Here is a 13857-nt window from a genome sequence, read left to right as displayed (position 1 = left end):
TGCACTGAAGCTAACAGCTGATAGATAATACATCCATCACCTTTTAATTTTATAGATTAAAAAAAAAAGAAATTGTTCAAACTCTCGTTCCTAATCTTGACAAAAAACAACAACAAGAGGCGAAGCCTTCAAGGCTCACGTAAGAAATCGACAAACAGTAACACAAACTCAATCACTCCGTCACACATACACACACACACACACACACACACACACACACACACACACACACACACACACACACACACACACACACACACACACACACACACACACACAGTAAGCATAGGTGAAACTATGCAAGAAAGCGAGACCCTGGATCTGCCAAGAAGTCTCGGCCCGCTCACAATAACAATGACCGAGACTTTCAGTAATTCCTTTGCGTGACGTCTAACCCTCTTACGTCATAATATGACGTCTTCAAATAGTTTCTATCACACACGTCGAACACTTTTGACCGAGACTGACGTAATCCATAGACTCGGAAATGTTAAAGTTTCTACCACAGACATACACACATACATACATACATACATACATACATACGCACGCACAGACAGACAAAGTTTATCATCGCATAGGCTACACTTACGTGAGCCAAAAAGCAATCAGTAGAAAAAGACCACGCACAACAAAACAGAATACATCAAAGAAAGGAAAAAATATGTCCTGTGAAGCGATACTGTATCAACACATTCATCTACCTGTTGGGCTGTAACTTAAAGATGATCAACACTAAAATCCAGGGATCGGTCATCATCGACTCTGAGACCTGTAAGGCTTGGTTAGCGGAAGACCCAGACCGGTAACTTTGCGAGGCATGCAAACATAGGACCAATTTTCTGTGAGCACATTTTCAGAGTAAACATGACATATATCTGTATACCTTTGGATCAAATACAATGCCATCCTTTTTGAATCCATTCTCAAAATTTAAAGTTTAATAAAATCAAAAAATTGAATTTGAATGCCCAAACTAATTAATGAGTTTTAAGCTTCCAAGCTGAAACTGTATGCTATCCCTAAGTCTAGACTTGGTCAAAGATTGTTTGGCCATAGTGAATCCATTATTTTCATTGAAAAATGAAGTCGCCACAGTTCTGCCACACACACACACGCACGCACTCACACACACACAAGCACGCACGCACGCACGCGCGCACACACGAACGCACACCCAAGAAGAGCGACTGTCAGAAGACTAATTACAACAGTGACATTTTCGCTTTTTAAAGCGTGGTGTAAGGGAGGCGACCGTTGCACCCACACGAGAAAAGTTAAAAAGAGGGGTTTGTGTCCCCTGCTAGAATATTTTTTTGCGTACAGGTTTGTTGATGATTCAAACCGTCTCATCTCAAGATGATGTAGAACGGTTATTGTAATGTTGATCTCTTTCCATAGTTTGAGTGGATGTTTGGTCATTGCGTGACCGGTTTAAAGGCTTTGTTTCTATTTCAGTTTGCTGTGTTATCCATTTTCGATTTATTACAATCTTGTATTCACTTTTTACATTTAGTCAAGTTTGTGTGTGTGTGTGGGGTGTGTGTGTGTGTGTGTGTGTGTGTGTGTATAAAGTGATTCCGAGAAAACTACTGGACAATCTTCATGAAACTTCACATGAGAGTTTCTGGGTATGATACCCACAGACGGTTTTTTCAATATTTTGATAGATGCTTTGTTGACGTCATATCCGGATTTTTGTGAAAGTTGAGGCGGCACTGTCACGCCTTTATTTTGTAACTAAATTGATTGAAATTTTGGTTGAGCTATCTTCGACAAAGGCCGGACTATGGTATTGCATTTCAGCTTGGAGGCTTAGAAATTAACTAATGAGTTATTGGTCATTAAAAATCTGAAAATTGTAATTAAAATTTATTTTTTATAAAACGATCCCAAAATAACGTCATCTTATTTTTCATCATATCCTGATTCCAAAAACATATAGATATGTTATATTCGGATTAAAAAACAAGCTCTGAAAATTCAAAATATGAAAATTATGATTAAACTTAAATTAAATTGGACATTCCTGCGACTAGAAACTAGGTTCACCTGTCCCCGTCAAGGACAATAATTGAACTTCTTCTTCAGAGTTCCAGAATTGTCTGGTTACGTGTGAGCTCGTTTTCCCATTTGGGTTCCCCAAACTATACTCAGTCAGCTTCACTCCGCTTTCGTTGAGTAGGCATGCTGGGTATTTTCGTGTTTCCATAACCCACCGAACTCTGACATGGATTACAGGATCTTTTCCGTGCGCACTTGGTCTTGTGCTTGCGTGTACACACGAAGGGGGTTAAGTCACTAGCAGGTTTGCACATAAGTTGACCTGGAAGATCGGAAAAATCTCCACTCTTAAACCACCAGGCGGCAGCGACCGGGATTCGAACTCACGACCTCTCGATTAGGAGGCCGACGTCTTACCACCACGCCACTGCGCCCGTCATTAATCGAACAAATCTCAAACAGAGATTCTTTAGTTCATTACTGATTTGGGTTATGAAGGTTTTTATGATTGTGATTACATTTTCAGTGCATTATTTCTTCATGCAACAAAGGGTGAAGTTCGTCACAAAATACATTCAGTGGTACAATATAGACAGAACAACAACAATAACGTAAACCTGGTGTCATTCAGCAAGCCATGAAGTATTCTCTGTACATATTTATGACATAAAAAGAGACATACGCGCTACTCAACTTAATTGACGCACTGAGGTCAGAGGCTAGGCATGGCGGCATAACAGGGGAGACAATTACTGTGTCAACTTGTACCTACATGACTCGGGGCGGTGCTCTGCCCTTGTTTTAGCGGATATATTGTTACGTGAACGTGACAGTGGCGTGAGAACGGGTGTCAGTCGGTCGTGTGGTGATTCATAGTGAAGACGATACCCCTCTTCTTGTACAGATCTCAGGTGATAAGACTTCACGCAGCGGTGCTAGCGAATTAAAGCTGTAGAGTACCGATAAAACGAATCCAATCGCATTTTGAAACGAAAAAAAAGATATACCTGAGTATAAGTGCGGACAGGCGTACAGACAGACAGACACACAGACAGACGAACAGACATACAGACAAACAGACAGACAGACAGACAGACAGACCGACAGACAAACAGACATACAGACAAACAAGCAGACAGACAGTCAGACAGACAGACAGACATAGAGACAGAGTGAAAGCTATACACCCCAGACAATACGGGGCTGTTAATAGGGAACACAATGCAGCTCCCATATATCTGTGACCACCCCGGGTACTGTCCTCTCATGTCACGTGCAGGTGCCTGTGTCTCCCAACGTGTATTTTGCGTGTACCCCTGAAAAGGCCAGAGCGAGGTATCCGCCTCACTTCAGTACACGAAATTATTTTTCACCGTGGTTTCCTGTAGACAGAAGTTCAAGGTTTGCGGTCAGACTGAGCAACAGGTGATGATAAATGCTAGTTAATGCCCTCACGGTCAAACCGTTGGAGGAATGATGCCGAAGCACTTGTAATACTAGAGGGAGGGGGGGGCCTTTCCGTCCTCACGGGTAACTTACCTATTAGGGACATGTATGTGATGTCCGCTAGGGCTTTTTATGTGACGCGCAGTGGGAAACGAAGTGGGACCCGCACACGCACATCAAAGGACAGCATCCAGGCTAGTTCAGTAAAGATGGATCGGAGCTGCGTGTTGCCCTACCCCCCCCCCCCCCCACCCACACACACACTTTCTTTCACGAGCCAACTAGTTAATTGTATTGATACTCTCCAGCTTTAAGTAGCGACATCTACTCTGAGCGGGAATGCGTGGTGTGCGTACTCTAGCGTTAATCGGTTAGTCCTACCTACAAATCAACACACACAAAACAAGATCGGCTGTTGTTGGAGTCTCTCTGCACGTTGATGTTCTGTACTATTTTTGCATTCAATGGTAAGGCCTTTGTCCCGAATTGTCATGGTTCAAAGAAACCAGATCAAGCCTGGGTCTGATTAAAAAACCGCGATTGAGTTCATTCTGTTATCTGAAATAATGCGCTTGAAGCTTCTGAGCTGAGCTGTTATTGCAAATGTCGACCCCCTCAAACTCTGCAAAACTAAAACACAAAGCATTGATTTTTTTTGTAATTGCAATATATTTCAGAAGGTGTGGAAAACATCTGGAAAATAAATTGAAATATTGTTAATTTGTGATTGTGGTAACGCTTTAAACGATGATCGAAGTTTGTCTGTTTGCCTAAACCTCTCTCTCATCATCATCATCATCGTCGTCGTTGTCGTCGTCATCATCATCATCATCATCATCATCATCATCATCATCATCATCATCATCATCATCATCATCATCATCATCATCATAATCATCATCATCATCATCTTCATCATCATCGTCGTCATCGTCGTCATCATCATCATCATCATCATCATCATCATCATCATCATCATCATCATCATCATCATCATCATCATCATCGTCGTCGTCGTCATTGTGGTTTGTCGTCGTCGTATTCGTCTTCTTCTTTTTCATCATCATCGTCGTCGTCGTCGTTGTCGTTGTCGTCGTCGTCATCGTCGTCTATTTTTCCAAATGTTTCTCTCAGATTGTAAGAAAAGCCCTAAAGTGTTGAAGTACAGTTCAGTTCAGTTCAGTTCAGTTCAGTTCTCTCCCAAGACGCCAAGAATGGATTGGAAGAATAAAGTCAGTCTCTCAAGACGTGAGCTATAAATCCGAAATGCTCAGGGGAAGCCGTGACAGAAGGCGACAGAAGCAAGCCATGCATTATTAACACGAGAGGAGATTCTCTCTACATAATCAGGCTGATCTACATCGTCACGTTAAATAATGTAACTTTCATCTTTCACTGTTTGTGCACTGGTACTCAGCTCTCAACACACGCACTCACCAATGAAAACAACGCCCTTGTCTATCTATAAACAACGCCTTTGTCTATCTTTAAACAACGCCCTTGTCTATCTTTACGGCCTAGCAAGTGTGGAGTACGCATCCGTGTATCTGTCTCTCTATCTCATGCGACCAGCAAATTTACACCAGTGGCCATATTCTAACAAGAAACTAAGTCCATCTCACGATGAACACGAGCCGAAATCATATGCACTCGACTTATGAAATAGAAAGAAATCAAATACGACGAAGAGAAGAAAAAGTTTGAAAGTACCATTGAACTTCCATGTCGGCGTGTGGCTGAGCTTAAAATAGGAATGTTGTTGCAATCTGTTATTTTTGAAAATTGTGGTAGTTGTTATGTATTATTTTAAGAGCAAAGGAATGATGAGAAAGAAGAAAAAAAAATTGAGTAGTTTTTCCGTCCAAATCAGTTACGGTATTGGGCAATGCAGAAGATATCTGTTCAACATCAGTTGTATGTGCACAAATGCAGTAGTTTTTCCGTCCAAATCAGTCAAGGTTTTGGGTGATTCAGAAGACATCTGCTCAACGTCAGTTGTATGTGTATGCATTGATGAAAAATGAACTGGGGTCAATTCATACAAACAGTTGTATTGATTTGTCAAAAAAGAAAGCAAATCTGCATAACTATCAAACACCATCATTACTGCTGCTCCATCTGAAGTAATCGCACCAGCAGAATTTCTTTCATGAGAGTCAAAAATGTAGAAAGTTTGAGAATTCAGATCACCATAGATACCCACACTTGACTCGTGAAACGTTGCAAGAACAAAATGTGACAATGCAAGAGCTTGCTGCAATCCCTCCGACAACGGCATTGTGGAAAAAGCATTGTCCAATACTACAGTCGAATTTGTGTGTCCTGAAAACGCATCGACCACATATTCAATGTGCACTGGATGACCGGCGACAGATGAGGGCAAGTGTTCATGTCCCAAATATCCGTCAATACCGAGTTCAGCAGAAAGTTGACTGTACAGAGCAGATCCTTCGAACAAAACATTGTCCAAATCACTTGGCTGAATTAAATTGAACACATCATCATGACTATGCGAAATTTGCCATGGCGACTGCGAGTGCGAGACCGTCGAATCGCAAAATTTGGCGACACCCAAAAAGAACAGCAAAGCAGAAAGTGCAATCGCCGTGCATTGACGACCGCGCACCGGGTCGAAAATATCACAGCTTTGGTGAAGATTAGCGAGTAATGATCTTACCATGATTGTTGTTTGCTTGTCCAACGTCGAATGGTGAAATTTCCCGCTTCTCTATAAAAAGAAACGTTTGATACTTTTACCAAACAGTTAGTATAATGCACGCTCTACCTGTATTCGTCTTTAAATTCGGCATGACTGAAGCGAAAGAGGCCTGTCTGACTGTCTCAGTTTTGTGGTCAGTTTGTTGTTGACGCACAACGAACAACACATGCACAGGCCCGGGGGAAGCTCTCCTTTCTTATGTCCGACCATAGACGTATACATATAGTTTACATGTTTATTAGTCATCTGTTTGATTGATTACGTGTATGATATGACGGAGAGTCACATCGGTTTGATGCCGTGAACCCAACCGTGGCTGTGGCTGTCGTTTGAAGTAGCCTACTTCTTTATAAAGATTCATTTACATTCTACTTCTGACCAAGGCATGTTTGGTACCTACTGAATCCTTGTTGCGTGTAGTTTTACGTGGCACGTTGCCCAAAGTTGTATTCTTGAGGAGCATAAAATAAAACGTGTTACAAAGTTATCTCAAAACTCTGCAGTGACTGCTCGCGCAGCAGGTCAGCTATTTATAGCACGCAGCCTCCACAGACAGCTTTCGAGCCGAGACCATATGACTCCCCGCTCCTGCGGCTCGTCAATGAAACGTTGGCAGTACTTGTGTCAATCATTTGTTTGTATGCATTTTGTGTATGTAAATTAATAGTCCTATGACGGGTTTTAACAATCTTTCCGGAACATTGCATACAATCTGAACAAATACATGCAACGATCCGAAATTACCTGGAAGTATGGTTCGTATGTAGGCATACTATCCGGATTTTTTCAAAGCAATACAACGGTTCATTGCTGAAATACATAGGGAATACTTTAATTATGGCTTGCTGTGGCTTACCAGATTTACACGAGTTTGTCAATAAAAAAAATTGAAATGCGAGCAAAAGCGAGCTTTTCAATCATTGAAATAGCAACGAGTGAAAGCGGTTTTTGTCATGGTAACCCTCAACATTGACGCAAAATCCTCACGGTTTGTGACCGCTTATAAAGCGATCAACACCTGTATCAGCAGGAATGGCATAAGACAAGAAATACGAAAGATAGCTAATCAAACAACATGTTCTGAAAAGATATATTATTTGACTTTCATTTTGTTAGAAAGAGTTTAAATTTTTTGTCGATTTTTCAATTGATACCATGCTTTTTTGTCAGTCCGATTTGAGGGGCTACCCTTATTAATTTGAGCGGCGGTTACGTGACCCCTGAAAAGGAAATCTTTGATCCGAAAAATGTGCCAGACAATTACGTTGAGTGCCTTGAAAGGCATTGACATTTTGAATGAAAGTGCAATGGAATGAATGGTTTTGTTGGGGTAAGAAAGGTGTGCACACTTTTCAAAATGTCTGTGTGAAAGCTAGAGACACGCAATTCAATCTACGTTTAGCAAAAGAATTATTGCGACAAGTTTCCCACCCCAATTAAATCATTAAATCCCGCGTCATTTTCATTCAAACTTTCTGTGCCATTTAAGGCCTTCCACTTGACTATCTTCCACTTGACTATCTTCCACTTGACTATCTTGCACATTTTTCGGATCAAAGATTTTTTTAGCATGGATCACGTGACCGCCGCTCAATGAAGGGTACCCCTAAAATCGACCTGACACAAACGGAAGCGACCAATTAAAAATCGACGAAAAATCCAACTTGGAAGAAAATGGTAAGTTTTACACACGAGGAGAAAGTCAAATCAATGATCAACCCATTATGGTCGCAAACTGTCTGTGATGCTAAGTGTACATACATTTGGTGTGAGACTACAGACCCGTAGAGTGGGTGTTATTGATGGGGCGGGTCACACCACAGAATACATATGGAAGGGTCACACTCACACCTAAAGCATATTGACACCGCTTTCTGTGCGCTCCGGTCCCTCGGGCAAGTCAAACAAACGTGGGCATGTCAAAAGCATACGCAAAGCCATTAAGGAGGCACTGCAATCTCGCGGAAAGGGGTGGGGTGTCATTTAAACAGAAAGTCTTTCCCAAGCAGTTATCAATGGATGCATGTCAAATGGTTGGTTTCAATCAAAGTTATCTGATCGTCGCCACTGAAGCCAAACATTAGCATGCAGGTCATGAAGAAGGTTTGTCATACAAATCGGTAGTCAGCGCGAAGCATGTCTGATACAATGACTTCCAGCCGGCATGGCCGTCGTAGTAAAGAAAGTCAGCGTCTGCCATGGGACGGGTGGATAAGGGCGGAAATATCAGGACAAATTTGGACATTACAAGAAAGAGTAGGGAGGAGAGAGAGAGAGAGAGAGAGAGAGAGAGAGAGAGAGAGAGAGAGAGAGAGAGAGACAGAGACAGAGACAGACACAGAGACAGACACAGACAGACAGACAGACAAACAGACAAACAGAAAAATGGAGATAGAGACATACAGACAGAGATAGACTGAAGCACAAAGCACAGAATTGACGTTGAGACTGACAGAGAGAGGAGAAAAGGAAGAGAGAGGGGGAGAATGAGGGAGTGAGGGAGGGAGAGACACACACAAAAGAGAGAGAGAGAGAGAGAGAAAGAGAGAGAGAGACGGACAGACAGACAAACATATACATATACAGACAGACAGACAAAGGCAGAGACAGAGAGTGTGCATCTGAATGTATGTGTGGATGGGCTAACAAAGCTCAGTGCTGAGAGAAGTAAAGCCGCCGTGTCTTGGAAGTGTCAATGCTCACTGTTACACCAGATCACCCGCCTTCATGTCTTGATCGGCCAAACTGAGGCGGCGCTGCTAAATACTGAAACAGGAATCGGTGTTCCATTCACGAGGAAATAATGACCACGTCTGTCTGTCTGCTACTTGACGTCTTGTCAGGAACCGAGAGGCTGCCACCGTTCAGTGAACTTCAATGACGGCCATCTGAAGTACGTGAAGAAAGTTTTTTCTGGCGGCCATCTTGAGAAGATTGCAGTGAGAATAGTTTAGAGAAAAATGGGCAGCTTGGTTGATGTTTGCGTATTCTGTGTGTGCGTGTGTGTGTGTGTGTGTGTGTGTGTGTGTGTGTGTGTGTGTTTGTTTGTGTGTGTGTGTGTGTGTGTGTGTATGTGTGTGTGAGTGTGTTTGTTTGTGTGTGTGTGTGTGTGTGTGTGTGTCACGTGTTAGTGTTAGTGTGTGTGTGTACGTGTGTGTGAGTGTGTGTGTGTACCCCCGTTTCCACAGGTTTGGTTGCCTAAATCACCATAAGGCAACCATCCACACGTGGATGGCAACCTAAACTCTGGATGGCAACCTAATTGTGTGGATGGTCGCTTCATTTAACACCGTTAAATTGACTTTTTTGACGGAAAGAATGTCATAACAATGTTCAAAATGACATTCTTTCCGTCCTCTATAGGCGACGAAATAGGTCAAATTTTGTGCATTTTTTAGTGCAAAATTTTTCGATGCCGGAGCGAGTACTGCACCCAGTGCTGTTGTAGTGCAAGTGCACTAGAAAGGCACTACACCCAGTGCCGCCTCTTAGGTAACCATCCACACTTTAGGTGTGTGTGTGTGTGTGTGAGTGTCAGTGTGTGTGTGTGGATGGTCAAAATCATGTTATTATTCTTTACGACTCACAAGATCACAACCAATACATTCTCAGTTAGTTTTTTTTCTGACGATCATTTTTCTGTTTGTCTACTATAAAGACAAATGAGTCGATGTACTTATGAATATCTTGTTCTGTTAAAAAGTGAACGTTCCATTAGCTTAACTTTCTTGGGTGTTTTTTTCTTCAAAAGAGAATTACATTCACACACAGACAGATACGCATATTTATCCTACAGGGTGGTCCAAAAAAATGTAGACAGTTTTGCGTGCCTGTCATTTCTGCTACAGGGCTCCCACCTATTCTTTCACCTGGAATGTCTCACACAAGCATGAAAGTTTAGTAAGGCACAGTTTGTTCTTCTTTGCAACATCATTTCTGGGCGTAGTTCAATAGTTCATCACATTCTAAATCCAAACACCTCGTCCCCAGATCTTTCTCCTCCAGATTTCTTCCTCTGGGGGTACTTGAAGGAAAGGGTTTACCACAACAATCCACAGACAATACAAGCGCTAAAGGAGAACATTCTTCGTGAAATCAGGAGGATTCCACTCGAGACCTTGGACAGAGTTATCAACAACTTCAATGTCCGTGTCGCAGCCGTAATCCAGAGACGAGGTGCTTGGATTGAGAATGTGATGAACTATTGAACTACGCCCAGAAATGATGTTGCAAAGAAGAAAAAAATGTGCCTTACTAAACTTTCATGCTTGTGTGAGACATTCCAGGTGAAAGAATAGGTGGGAGCCCTGTAGCAGAAATGACGGGCACGCAAAACTGTCTACATTTTTTTGGACCACCCTGTACATACGTGAGAGAGACACTCGTGAGATAATAGTCGTTCAAATCACACGTTTGTATATTAAGTAAATGAGGTCATGTCAAGCAAGTCTGGCAGGGACCTGTTTTTCCACTGCTTATGATGCCAAAGTCACCGAGACAAACGTCATTATAGAAGAAAAAAATTGCGCTCGCTAATTACCCTCGATGAATTTTTAGAACTAACACGTCACGCCACACTTTCAGAGTGACGTTTCTTTACTTTGACGTAATAGATTGCACGAGGCTTTAGAAGAGATCGAGGTTCCAAAACAAGCGTCTTCAAGTTAGCTGCCTCGACTGCAGGACATTTTCAGTAAAATACACGTAAGTACAGTATGTAGGATAAACAGAATACTACATGGCTTGCTGTTTCGTACCGAATTTATGCTATGCTATGCTAAATTTCTATTTTTGTCCCCAGAATAAGAATCTATTTGGGACATGAGGTCGAGGTGGTTGTACGCTAAGAGCCAAATTTACACTCGTTGCTTTTTCAAATAGTGAACAGCTCGCTTTCGCTCGCAGTTCATTTTTTTTTTTTAAACCTCGTGTAAATCTGGTACGACACAGCAAGCCATATAGTATTCTCTATATACCCACCACTGAGTTATAACTATATTGAACTCTCTGATTCCCACACTATTCCAGTAGAATTCAGGCTGTATGGTCTACTGGACTGTAATTGTTAATTCGCTAGATACCATTCCAACCAACTTCAGAGGCCATTAACTACTTTATACCCCACCCCGAAATCCCCCCCCCCCCCCCCGCAACACTGCCCCTCCTTCCTGCCCCTAATCTACTTCCACCCGATTTGTACAGTCACAGATCAGCATGCAATGGAGAGAAAACAAAACATCCCCCCCCCCCCCCCTTATCCTAATCTACTTCCACCAGACTTGTACAGTCACGGACCAGCCTGCAATAAAAACACTGTATGCCCCACTGATCACATAGCAAAAGGCAAATGGGGTGAGGGGGATAGTGGAGGGGGAGGGGTTAATGACGGTGGCCTCTCGGCCTAGCTCTGTGGGGTGTTACAATGGGGACGATTCGCTCAGGTAGGCAAGTAGTTGTCAAGCGCTTTACTGACCGGGGCTGTCACTGCGACAATGACCACTGGCCTTAAAGGTTCCTGCCTGCCTGCCTGTGACTCTTATGCCAGACTATAGGCTGTGTTGTGTGAGCGCCTTGGAAGCTCATGCAGTGCCAGTGTTTTATATCTTGAGCAGTGTTGCTACTGTCACGTGGAGCGTTCTCTCTCTAGTGTCTCCCTCGCGGTTTCTGGCGGGTGATCTGGGTCTCTGTTAAATAACTCTGTTCTTTTCTTCTCGACTTCCAGCGTTGAAGTGTTTTTCTGCGCACTCCTGCCATTACGAGGGTGAGTAATCAGACGTATTTGTATTGTTATCCTTTTGTGTGTAGAATATCTAGTATTCCGCGAGAAGGTTCTTTCTACTGACAGCGGCCACAGCTAGTAACGGCGGGCTGCGGGGGATGCGGGGATGTTTTACATGAAATCACGGGTAAACAAGTGCTCCTTTGAATAGACGTGTTCAAGTCACTGTTGTTTTCTCACCGACATCAACACATAATGTCTCGTGGTATCGTTGTCTGTTAATTCCGACCCTTACAGGTGCTTATCGAACCGGGGTGAGTATCTTGTAACAAGACGTGCTCCCTTTACTGTTCTTACTGTCTTACATCTAGTCTCTCGTGGTATCGTTGTCTGTTAATTCCGACCCCTGCAGTTCGAACCGTAGTGCGTGTCTTCTAACAAGACGTGTGTATGTAAAGACTGTTCTATTTGCCCGACCTCTTGTCTCTCGTGGTATCGTTTTCTGTTAATGAACAACAACACCGTCTCAACAAACCAAAACGTCTCATTTTGACCATTCGGTTCCAAAGTGAAATTGTTGACGTGAAAAGCCTCGAAACGAAGTTCGAGAAGACGCCATAACGCGATTGCGTACAGGCGTCAGGAACACATTCTGATAATTGTTTACAATGTCTTTGGAGTAGTGCTTTTTGTCGAGAAGGAAGTTTTGTTATAGAATGTATTTTGAGTAACTGACAAAGAATGTTTATTTGAGAAGGAAGTTTTGTTATAGAATGTATTTTGAGTAACTGACAAAGAATGTTTATTCGAGAAGAAAGTTTTGTTATAGAATGTATAAAAAATTGTGAGTAACTGACAAAGAATGTTTATTCGAGAAGGAAGTTTTGTTATAGAATGTATTTTGAGTAACTGACAGAATGTTTATTCGAGAAGGAAGTTTGTCTCGATGACTTCGTTATATCAGCAGTAGAAAATTACTTGTAAGGTCACCACCAGGCTTTGCATGGATCGGTACCGTATGACATTAAATCCAGGCCCTTTGTGGTTATCGAATCGGAGTGAGGGTGTTAAAACAAGACGTGTTTATGTTTACTGTTCTTACTGCCTGACAGGTTTAGTGTTGTCTATCGAGCGTTTTATGATGTGCATGTCACAGTGTCGTCTGAGGAAAGCTAAAGGTCTGTGTTTAGTGTGACACAAGCCAAGTCTGTGAAAGGTGGGCAGTTAGTTACACGACAGGTGTGTAAACAGGTATTTGTATAGATTTTAGACATATCTGTCTTTCTGTCTGTATTTCTGTCTGCCTTTCTGTCTCTGTCAGTCTGTGTCTGTCTGTGTGCATGACTGTCTGTCTGTCTGTATCTGTCGTTCACTGATCGCAGGCAACAGAATTGTGTAGCCTCTGTTACATTTTTCTCCATATTTTGTTTGAATGATTCTGTTTCGGGAGAAATGTTAATTTTGTCTTTCTTTGTACGTTATTTCGAATTTTTCTTCTTCTGCGTCTTTCACTTTCAGCTGTCTTGTCACTGATGTGGAGTGTTGGTTTTGATTCTTTCTGTCTGTTGTTAAAATATTTGTGTTCGCTTTTACAAGTGTTTATTTTTCCCGAAACCCTGGTATACAGTGGAACCTGCTTTTGGCGACCACCTCTCGATAACGACCGCATCTCGATAACGCCCACCTCTCGATAACGCCCACCTCTCGATAACGCCCACCTCTCGATAACGACTGCATCTCGATAACGACTGCATCTCGATAACGCCCACCTCTCGATAACGACCGCCTCTCGACAACGACCACCTCTCAATAACGACCGCCTCTCGACAACGACCGCCTCTCGAGAACGACCACCTCTCGATAACGACCGCCTCTCGACAACGACCGCCTCTCAATAACGACCACCTCTCGATAACGACCGCCTCTCGACAACGACCGCCTCTCGATAACGACTGCCTCTCGACAACGA

The 13857-nt window shown here is 42.6% G+C and overlaps 1 long non-coding RNA gene across 1 annotated transcript in view; it reads right to left on the bottom strand.

The window, feature by feature from the left end:
• The window catches only part of LOC138975055 (uncharacterized), a 379618-nt gene that overhangs the window by 146276 nt on the left and 219485 nt on the right, over positions 1–13857 (bottom strand). The gene's annotated exons all lie outside the window — the stretch shown is intronic.

This window comes from Littorina saxatilis, linkage group LG9 (genome assembly GCF_037325665.1).
Source record: "Littorina saxatilis isolate snail1 linkage group LG9, US_GU_Lsax_2.0, whole genome shotgun sequence".
Lineage (NCBI taxonomy): Eukaryota > Metazoa > Mollusca > Gastropoda > Littorinimorpha > Littorinidae > Littorina > Littorina saxatilis.
Note: the sequence above shows the minus strand (reverse complement) of the source record. Positions and strands in the feature narration are given on the sequence as shown.